The sequence below is a fragment of the Mus caroli genome, unplaced genomic scaffold (assembly GCF_978045245.1).
Source record: "Mus caroli unplaced genomic scaffold, Mus_caroli_1 scaffold_3, whole genome shotgun sequence".
Lineage (NCBI taxonomy): Eukaryota > Metazoa > Chordata > Mammalia > Rodentia > Muridae > Mus > Mus caroli.
This window is the reverse complement of record NW_028227258.1, coordinates 106768815-106779097: the sequence shown is the minus strand read 5'-3', so window position 1 is coordinate 106779097 and position 10283 is coordinate 106768815. Positions and strand designations below refer to the sequence as shown.

The 10283-nt window shown below is 46.0% G+C and overlaps 1 non-coding gene across 1 annotated transcript; it reads left to right on the top strand.

Moving 5' to 3' along the window:
- Positions 1–7835: 7835 nt before the first annotated feature.
- Positions 7836–7942, top strand: LOC115030830 (U6 spliceosomal RNA). The gene has a single exon (XR_003836390.1). It is a non-coding gene; the product is annotated as a U6 spliceosomal RNA (small nuclear RNA).
- Positions 7943–10283: the final 2341 nt, after the last annotated feature.

The window sequence follows — 10283 nt, the reverse complement described above, 5'->3', positions numbered from 1 at the left end:
TGATTCTTGAAAAGGTGTGTCTGCCATCTGCTCTTATGATGGCACACACACCCCATGGTGCTTTTGGCTTAGCTCCTGGGCTCTGAGGTAGAAGGCATCCCAAAGTTCTCTCTGCCATCTGGAATTAGCATAATATTTTAAACATTTTATCCTACATTAATACTGGGATATGTCCATCAGTTCAACATGCTTAACCAAGACCCACTATGAGCAAGAGATGCATAGTTTAGGCTAAAGGAAACCATATTATTTCTGTACAAAAGACCCTCATTCTAGCAAGAAATAATCTTCTACTCTTTGGTCATCGTCTGGAGCTACTGATTTATCGTTCACAGATGGCCAAACACCAGTCTGTCAGGGGCACATCCTTACCAGCTTGTGACTAGCTCCCAGCATGTGTAGACAGCGTTGGCTGCCTGCAGTCTAGACATCAGTCACTTGTAACTAGACCTGTGGTCCACCCACTCCATTAGAAAGAAGAAAAGAAAGGGAGATGGTGAGGGAAGAGAGAGCTGATGAAACTAAAGGCAGAGGAGACACAGCCTTATCTTCTGTGAGGTGTCTTATGGATTGTTGAAAAGGAAAGGAAGTATTGATCGCTTGTTGCACTCTTTAAAAGCAATTCCAAAGGGATGCTCTGGGTGAGTGTGTGGACTTAGCAAAGTTCTTAGTCCCATACACATTCTTCACTCAAGACTACTGTGCCCTTCTGACAGAGTAAACACAAATAAGACGCCATAAATAGCTCTATCAGCACACCCCTCTCAAGCTACACGTCTTTGTCCGTTCTTCTTGGACTTTCCAGATCCCCTTGAAGGACTTTTTATCAAACACCCACAGCAGAACTTCAGCCTGGAACCCCACATTCACACCCAGTGTGAGTTATATATTCTTACCTTTTCTCTGTCTTGTGTGTGTGAGGGGGGGGGGGAGAAGTTAATATTAGTATTTGATATGGGAATAAAAGAACCCATATTTGCCTTGGCTAGGCTGCCTAGTCAGATGGGTTTTATGACAGACTGCTGTCATTAAACATATGAAGCCTCATGAATTTATTGTTATGCAATCAGTTCTGACATTGTAGGATGACACTGCATCTTTGTCAATGTTTCTGGCATAGCATCTTCAGGACTCCTGGGCTGGCTTCCTTAAGCAGCATCTTGCTCCACTTCTTCCTGGGCCAGGCCTGAGATGGGAGTTGTCTTGTTTCTATTCAGACATGTAACTGTGAGAGAGAAAAAGAGGGGAGGATGGATGGATGGATGGATGGGTGGATATGGATACAGGTTAAAGCAGCTGCAACTGGGTTCAAGAAGCATCAGAAGTTTCGGGAAAGGCTGTATAGATAAACTAATGAAGCAGACCAAGAAAGGCTGCCTGGGTCTGGAGCAGGAACTAGGTCAGGTCTAGGTACAAACAGATGGATTGGCAGGCACAGTCGGCTGCTCTAACCTGCAAGGGGATGGCATGGGGGAGGGAGGATAATTAATCCAAGTAGGTGAGTCTGTGGTACTTGAGGCATGCAGATATTAGATGGTAGGTTGGGATGTAGTCAGGGCATTGCAGTGTTTGGTGTTCATCTCTTTATAGAGTCCAGGTGGAAGAGGTACACTCTTTCTTCAGTCTGGCATGTCTGCTCAGGGGCTGCTTTCCTTCTATAATCTTAATGCACCAGTGTGCCTCTATAATTTCAATTCACTCAATTCAATAAATTTACAGGGCACCTCCCTTTCTATTCCCGTGAATAAGCCATTTATCCATGTGTGCTGGATGGGTGGTGCCTGGCAGAAGGTGCAGTTTCTGGGTCCACCCAGAGGCTGCAGTCTTCCTCTGCCTTCAAAACGGAGGAAAAAAACTGCTTGTAAAATGCAGTTTCCCAAGGCAAAGCACAGTCTGAAAAAACAAGGCTTAATACAACACAGAGTAACGGAGGGTAGTGCACAGCCTGATCTCAATGCAAACTGCTTTCTCAGCGACAGCAGAGGGCGGCTGGCCTCTCAGGCAAACAAAAGACCCAGCCACATGCAATTCCTACCCAAGAAGAATGTCCTTCTTGCAAAGCTCGTGGCTCTCTACCCAGGGGGAAAAAAAACGTTCTTCTCTCCTGGGTTGTTTCTCTTTGCTTTGGGAAAAAAAAAAGAAGCTAAGAGGGAGAGGAGGAGAAAGAGGGAGGGAAGAAGGAGGGAGGGAGAAGGGGAGACCCACTGACCCTGAAAATCGCTCTCTACTACCTTCTTCCTAGACAAATCCACATTGTCACCTTTCCTTGAGAACAGGGTGATAATTAATGTTCTCCCCAAGAGAGGTTTCATTTTTCCATCAGAATCACCTATTAATTTGCTGAGTTCTTCTGATTAAGCGGCGAGCCTGTCGGTCGGCGTGGGCTCATCATTCTTCACATCCTTTCATTTTCAACAACTAACTCGAGGCCCCAACCAACCCAGACATTTTCAATTTCCTCCCTCACCATGTGGATGTTCCCACGTCTTTTAATAATATTCTGAAGTCAGCTCCTGTCTCCCGAGCAAGCTGATTTTGCTTCATAAAAGCCTCCCTTGCTTCCTCCTACTTACTCTCTAGAGGAGAGTAAGGGTTTGCATTGGTCCCTGGAAGCGGAACCCGAAGATTCCCTGCATGAGAGGGCGGCCCCACACTGCCATGGGTATCTACCCACTGATTCAAAGTCTCTCTGTTTCCAGGTGTTTTTTTGTGGGTTCTCCTAGAATGCCCACACGTTGGCACGCTTTTCCCCACTAACGCTGCTGACAGATAGGTGTGGCTTCACCACACTGCCACACAGAGCCATCTGACAATAGAACCTTCCCTTCTCAGTATATTTGCACAGAAAACATCAGCTGAAAACCCAAGGATACGGAAGCAACTCTCACCTGTATTCCCAATTCCTGAATGCCCAGAAATACATTCGGGTGAGCTGGGAAGAACTGAGCAAGCCTCCAGACCTCAGCAAGTGCCAGGACTGTATCTGTCTACAGACAGGTTTTAGGTAGGCTCAGTGTCAGTTGCCTATAGCTTTTGTGACCATTCCACCCCACCCCTGCCCCATACCCTGAACCAAAGTCCAACAGGCAATGGGTGCCCTTGGGCTCAAGAAATGAGTCCCGGCTTTGCCCTCAATTTGTCAGCAGGACTTTCTGGACAAGATGGAACTTTCCAGGTGAGACCGGGTCCAGATTATCATGGAATCAAGTCAAGAATTCTGTCAGTCTGTATCCCCTCCCTGGGCCTACTTCCTCTCATCTGGGTTCCCTCTGCCCAAATTTTTACTGCCTAAAAATTACTTGGCTTATAAGTATTTGTGTAGATGGGTAGAGTTGTGTAGGCGTATAAGTCCGCATATATGCACATGTGTGTTATGTGCTGTGATGAGCAACGGCATGGACCAGCATCCCACAGTGTTGCCAGTCTGCTGCTGTCAGTCAGCATCACCCTGGACGTTACTACTGTATCTTGCAGTGCCTCTTAACAGACTGTGGGAACTTGGGATGGAGCTGCTGGATGGAGCTGGCCCCTAGTGCTCTGTTTACCCGATGCCTCGTCATTCACACCAGCACACAGGCAGCTGCAGTAACTTCAGATCTGAGCACCCAGCCTGCTGTAAATCAGGAGGGTAGAGTCTGTGGCTGGAAAGGAAAACTCGGCTCCTTTCTTCTTGTTTCTTCCAAGCAAGCTGTGGGGTTTTCTGGGTGGGGGGAGGTCTGTGTCTCCAGCCTTCTTCCACACGGTCATGCTTTTCACAGATATCTGATGTGAATGGCTGCCTGCTGGCTATTGGCATCTTAAAAATGTTTATATGTGCAATCCCCAGACCGTTATCTCTCTTCCACATGGGGCCCACTTGAGCAGTCAGCCAGTTACCCTCGTATTGACTTTCTTTCTTCCTGTTGATATGACTGACAGGAGAGTCTCTGCTGGTAAGTGCATCCCCCACCTCCATCTCTGGAGAGCAGAGGGGTCTTGCCATATCCTGCATCTGTGAGGCAGGGAACATCAGTGGGGCCCAGGTGGGAAAAGACCACACGTGGAAGTGTAAGCAAGGACTGGCTTTGTGCAACAGATGCAGACCCAAGGCAAGCTTTGGAAATTCCATGGGCAGACGTGGCTTTCCAGGGTGGTTTTTTTTTTTCCAAGCCACAAATAAAAGAATAGCTTCAAATATACTTCTTGGGTTCATAAATCACAATAAATTTGGTCCCACATGGTCATCCTGCTGGCTAGACACCTGAGCAGAGATCTCACTTGGCCATCAGACAGGTAGAAAACTAGGTAGAGACCATGTGATACTCCAGAGACAGTGAGGTTGGGGGCTTTATTGCTGTGGTGGTTTGAAGGAAATGTCCCGGACAGAATTGAGGATTTGTACACTTGGTCCCTGGTTGGTATCCCTGTTTGGGGAGGTTAGGAGGGACAGCCTTGCTGGAGGAAGTCCATCACTGGGGGGCAGGCTTTGAGGGCTTATAGCCTCACTCCACTTCCCAGAATCCTGCTTTGGTCACTCGCTGCCCTGCCACAGGCCATTATGGATTCTCACCCAGAAGTAAACTCTTGTCTCCCTGGGTTGCTTTTGGTCATGGTGTTTTCTCAGAGCAACAAAAAATAACTCTCAAAACTATCTGACACAAACAAACAAACAAACAAACAAACAAAGCAACTCAGGGGAGGCAAGGGTTATTTGGGATCATGATTCCAAAAGGGCTCATTCCTTTTGCTGAGGAAGGCATAGCAAAGTACATGACAACAAAAGCTTATGGTGGTGGTGCCTCACATGACAGAGGACCAGAAAACAGGGAGATGCTAAAACCAGGGCAGGCTTATCTTCAAAGGCCCAGTCCTAAAGGCCTACTTCCAGCAGTTAGACCCTACCTCCTACAGGTTCCCACAGGCTCCCAAACAATGCCACCAGATGGGGACCATATGTTCAAAATATGAGTTTATGGGGTACGAGTCAGACCAATCAGACCAAACAGAGGTCGTCAAAGAGGCAGCATCGATAAGGCAGAGAGAAGTGAATGCCCTCAGGCACTACAAAGGAGGCAAAAGTGATCACCAGCAGTTAGCAATATTACCTGGGGAGTTGGGCAATTGTGCTGTGATTAAAAGTGTGTGTGTGTGTGTGTGTGTGTGTGTGTGTGTGTGCATCTCTGCCCATGTATGAGATTCAAGCCTAAAGCAAGTTCAGAGAAGAAAGAGTTTCTTTGGAATATGGTTAATATGGTATCAAGGGAAGCTGAGGCAGGACCTGAAGCCAGGACCATGGAAGAATGCTACTTACTGGCTTGCTCACAGGCTCACATTCAGCTCCCTTTTCAGCCCAGACACATCTGCCTGAGAAGGATGCTGCCCTCAATAAGTCTGGAGGCTCCTATGTCAGTTAGTCAAGGAAATGCACAGTGACCAATTTGATGGAGACAAATCTTTCAGGTTCCCTCTTTCCAACAAGTTGGTAGCTGAAGCTAGCTCTAACTGGGGTGTGGCTTTTGAACACATTGATCTAGGTGCTTTTGGAGTGCCTGGAAGGAGAAAGTACCAACAAGTTAGGCTGGATGTGGTGATTCAGGAATGGAACCCAGCAGTGGTCGTGGAAACCTTGAAGACTTGAGACCATCCCCATTGGAGATGCACATATATGGTAGAGAAAAGATTCAACCCCTCTGGTGTTTCCTAGCAGGAGGAGACCCTGAAGACAGAAAAGACATCACATACATCAAAAACCATAAATCCAAACAAAACATGGGGGCTCATCAGAGGGCATTTCACAGGATCTAATTGTTAGTCGAGTCAGCTGAGTTATTTTGGAAGGTAGAAAATGAGGTTGCAGAAATAAATACCACTCAAGAGGGAAATGTCAAAGCTATTTACTGAGCTCGTCGTGTGAGGGAATGAGCCACCAGCACTGTATTGGAACAGAGATTCAAAGGCAGGCAGGAGCGGGAAGCTTTGCAGTGGTGTTTTAGTCCACTGTAAAGAGGTATTCCCACGCAGGCTGCCTACAGTGTGGGAGATATGGGGGGCTCAGGGGGGTCCTGGAGATGGGCTAGCTGGAAGTGAGTCATCCCTTGGGACTCATTAAGGGACACAGTTGGCTTTCTCTGGTGGTTCCCAAGTTAGAGATAGGGATGAAAATGAAAGAAGTTTCCAGTATTATTCAAATTAGCTGCCAAGGCATGGACATTTGGTTGACTGTTCTAGAAATTACTCTTGCGCTTCCAGGATTGTGACCAGAGAAAGCAACCTGGCTTCCTATAGACCTGGCTTTATAGCAAGCTGGCTTCCTGGGCAATTTATTATAGTTACGTATTAATGTAGTTTCCTTGACATGAAGCTATGGGTCATGTGTCAGAGTCCTGTTTTTCCAATACGTCCTAGCCATTATCCATTTAATCTTTCAGGATGCACTCGATTAGTCTCCTGGGGACTTGGTAAAAGTTGCAGGCATGCTGTCGGGGGCGAAAGGGAGACAATCCTGCAGCAAAACGTAGGTTAGTAGGAGAGAGCATAACAATCACAAAATCTCTTCGGCACTAAGCTCTGGGGAGTTTGGAGAGGGAATGGGCAGATGAGTGGGTTTGGTGAGCTGAGAAGTTATTTATCTTTATCCCTGGGGAGAGGGAAGCCACTGATAGGCTTTAAGCAGGAGGTAGGGCTGATGAGGCAACATTCCCTTCTCAAAGAACACTCTGGCTGCATTCTAGGAAGGTCGGAAGCAGATGCTGGGAAAGCAGGACTAACTGTGATGCCAACAAAAAAGCGTCACCAGTGGGTGAAGGCTGGGGAAGTCAGACAGATAGACAGACCGACGGACAGAAACACAGAGAAAGACACAGAGTTAGAAAGACAGAGGGAAGACAGAAAGACAGACACAGAGAGACAAACAGAGAGAGAAAGACAGAGAAACAGAGTCAGAAGCAGAGGGACAGAGAGAAAGACAGAAAGACAGACACAGAAAGGCAGAGAGACATAAACACAAAGACACAGAGAGTAAGACAGAGAGACAGAGAAACACAGGGAGAGACATAAACAGAGAGACAGAGAGAGACAGAGACAGAGAGTCAGAGACAGAGAGACAGAGAAAGACAGAGACAGAGAGACTGAGACCCAGAGAGATAGAGAGACAGAGAGAGATACAGAGAGACAGAGACAGAGAGAGACAGAGAGAGACAGAGCCTGAGACTCAGAGAGATAGAGAAATAGAGAAACAGAGAGCAGACTGAGACCTTTGCTCAGAGTTTCCATGCTCTTATCTTCATCAAAGCAAGCGTTCAGACGTGAGCTCAGGAGGAATGGAGGAAGTTAGTCACAGCACAGCACACTAGAGGAGTGAAGGGGAGGAGGGGTCTCCAGGAGTTGAACCTGTCTGAACAATAGCTACCGTGACATTTCAAGTCATGTTCTTCAAAGGAATTTAAAAGATTAAGTTTGGGTATGCCTATTTTTATCTAAAAAAGTTTTTCTTTAATAGGTGGGATTATAGGTGGCTTATGGAATGAACTATACAGGTTTACAGGATGATAAGATTTTAAAAAGACTTGTCAAAAAAGAATTCTTATTACACTAGGTCACTTGGAGTGTGTTTTTATTATAAATGTGATTTGTAATCCTATTTGTGCTTTTTTTTTTCAAAAAGAAATTATATAGTCTTTTGCAGGCAGCTTTTCTTTTCTTTTGCAGTTTATGAGATGAGAGTTTCTCTTCTGATGTCCCCTTAATTTCCAGTTTTCCCATTCTGTCTCAAGATGAAAGGCACTACTCCTAGTTAGTGCCAGTGGAAGATGAGGAAAATGGAGGTTTAGAAGCTATTGTTAAAAATGACTTGAACAGTGCTCACTTCGGCAGCACATATTCTAAAACTGGAAAGATACAGAGAAGATTAGCATGGCCCCTGCACAAGGATGACACGCAAGTTCGTGAAGCATTCCATATTTTTACAAAGTTTGGAGCTGAGATGAAAGGATGGACCATACAGAGACTGCCACACCCGGGAATCCATTCCATAATCAGCCACCAAACCCAGACACTATTGCATATGCCAGCAAGATTTTGCTGAAAGGATCCTGATATAGCTGTCTCTTGTGAGGCTATGCCAGTGCCTGGCAAACACAAAAGTGAATGCTCACAGCTATTGGATGGAACACAGGGCCCCCAATGGAGGAGTTAGAGAAAGTACCCAGGGATCTGCAACCCTATAGGTGGAACAACAACATGATCATATACCCCCAGAGCTCGTGTCTCTAGCTGCATTTGTAGCAGAAGATGGCCTAGTTGGCCATCATTGGGAAGAGAGGCCCCTTGGTCTTGCAAACTTTATATGCCCCAGTACAGGGGAACACCAGGGCCAAGAAGTGAGAATGGGTGGGTAGGGGAGCAGAGGGCAGGGAAGGTATAGGGGACTTTCGGGATATCATTTGAAATGTAAATGAAGAAAATACCTAATAAAATTGGAAAAAATGACTTGAACAAGCTGGGCATGGTGGTACACAATTTTAGTACTAGAAGCAGGAGGCAGAGGCAGGGGACCCTCTGGATCTCTGAGTCTGGTCTACAAAGCAAGTGTCAGGATGGCCCCAGCTACACAGAGAAACCTTATGTGGAAAAATAAAAACAAAACCAAAGCGAAGACATGAACCTAAGGGTTTTGGGTTTTGTTCGTTTGTTTTTGAAGACAGACTTTCTCTGTGTAGCCTTGGCTGTCCTGAACTCAAGCTGTAGACCAGGCTGGCCTTGAACTCAGTATTCCACCTCCCTCTGCCTCTGCAATGCTGGGATTTAAGCCTGAGCCACCACCACGCCCTGCAGATATAAAGGGTTTTGATCAACAGTGAGCAGAGTTTCTCCTACCTACAGAAGTGGGTGTGCCCCATCGCCAAGACTGGGTGGTTGGGGCAATGGAAGTACATGCTGACCTTAACTTCAATTACATTATTCATTTATGTGGTGTTGAAATACCCAAGAGACTCAAATATGCAGTAGGATGTGGGCAGGCCAGAAGGGCTTCAAATGTAGAGGTGGTGGTATTAATCATCTTGTTGCTGTGCGAAATACCTGAAAAGGTAACTTCAGGAGGAAAGGGTTTACATTAGCTCAGAGCTCAAAAGCATGCTCGTCACGGGAGAGGGGTCGCAACGGCACTCGTGTGAGCCAGTTGGTTACACAAGAAAAAACAAGCAGAGATTTAGTAATGTATATGCCTCGTGTACACATAGGTACTGTCCAAAGGAACATGGGTGAGTTTCAAAGTGGCTTGGAGTTCGGGTTCAAATCCCATTTCCTCCCATGATGAAGGAAGGGGTCGGTAAAGAAGGGGCAGTGCTGGCAGCACCTGTTCAATGGTACACAAGCGCATGGTGTTGCGGACTTCTTTGTGGATGAAGTGGATGAGACCTGGGCTCAGTCTTCACAGTGATAAGCAGATGGATGCTTTCTTCCCATCTAGCATAGTGCTAGGCTTACAAATGGCTCTTTGGGTTTGTTTGTTTTTAGGAGAACATTTTTGTTTGTTTTATCCTGCTTATGTTTTTTTTTTGTTTGTTTGTTTTTTGTTTTGTTTGGTTGGTTGGTTTTTTGGTTTCTTTTGTTTTTGTTTTTGTTTTTTTTTTTTTGTTTTTTTTTTTTTTTTTAATATTTTTATTACATAATTTCCTCAATTACATTTCCAATACTATCCCAAAAGTCCCCCATAGCGCCCCCCACTTCCCTACCCACCCATTCCCATTCTTTTGGCCCTGGCATTCCCCTATATTGGGGCATATAAAGTTTGCAAGTCCAATGGGCCTCTCTTTCCATTGATGGCCGACTAGGCCATCTTTCGATACATATGCAGCTAGAGACAAGAGCTCCAGGGTTCCGGTTAGTACATCATGTTGTTCCAACAATAGGGTTGCAGATCCCTTTAGCTCCTTGGGTACTTTCTCTAGCTTCTCCATTGGGAGCCCTGTGATACATCCAATAGCTGACTGTGAACATCCACTCCTGTGTTTGCTAGGCCCCGGCATCGTCTCACAAGAGACAGCTATATTTGGGTCCTTTCAGCAAGATCTTGCTAGTGTATGCAATGGTGTCAGCGTTTAGAAGCTGATTATGGGACGGATCCCTGGATACAGCAGTCTCTAAATGGTCCATCCTTTCATCACAGCTACGAACTTTGTCTCTGTAGCTCCTTCCCTGGGTGTTTTGTTCCCAATTCTAAGAAGGTGCACAGTGTCCACACTTTGGTCTTCATTCTTCTTGAGTTTCATGCGTTTAGCAAATTGTATCTTATATCTTGGGTA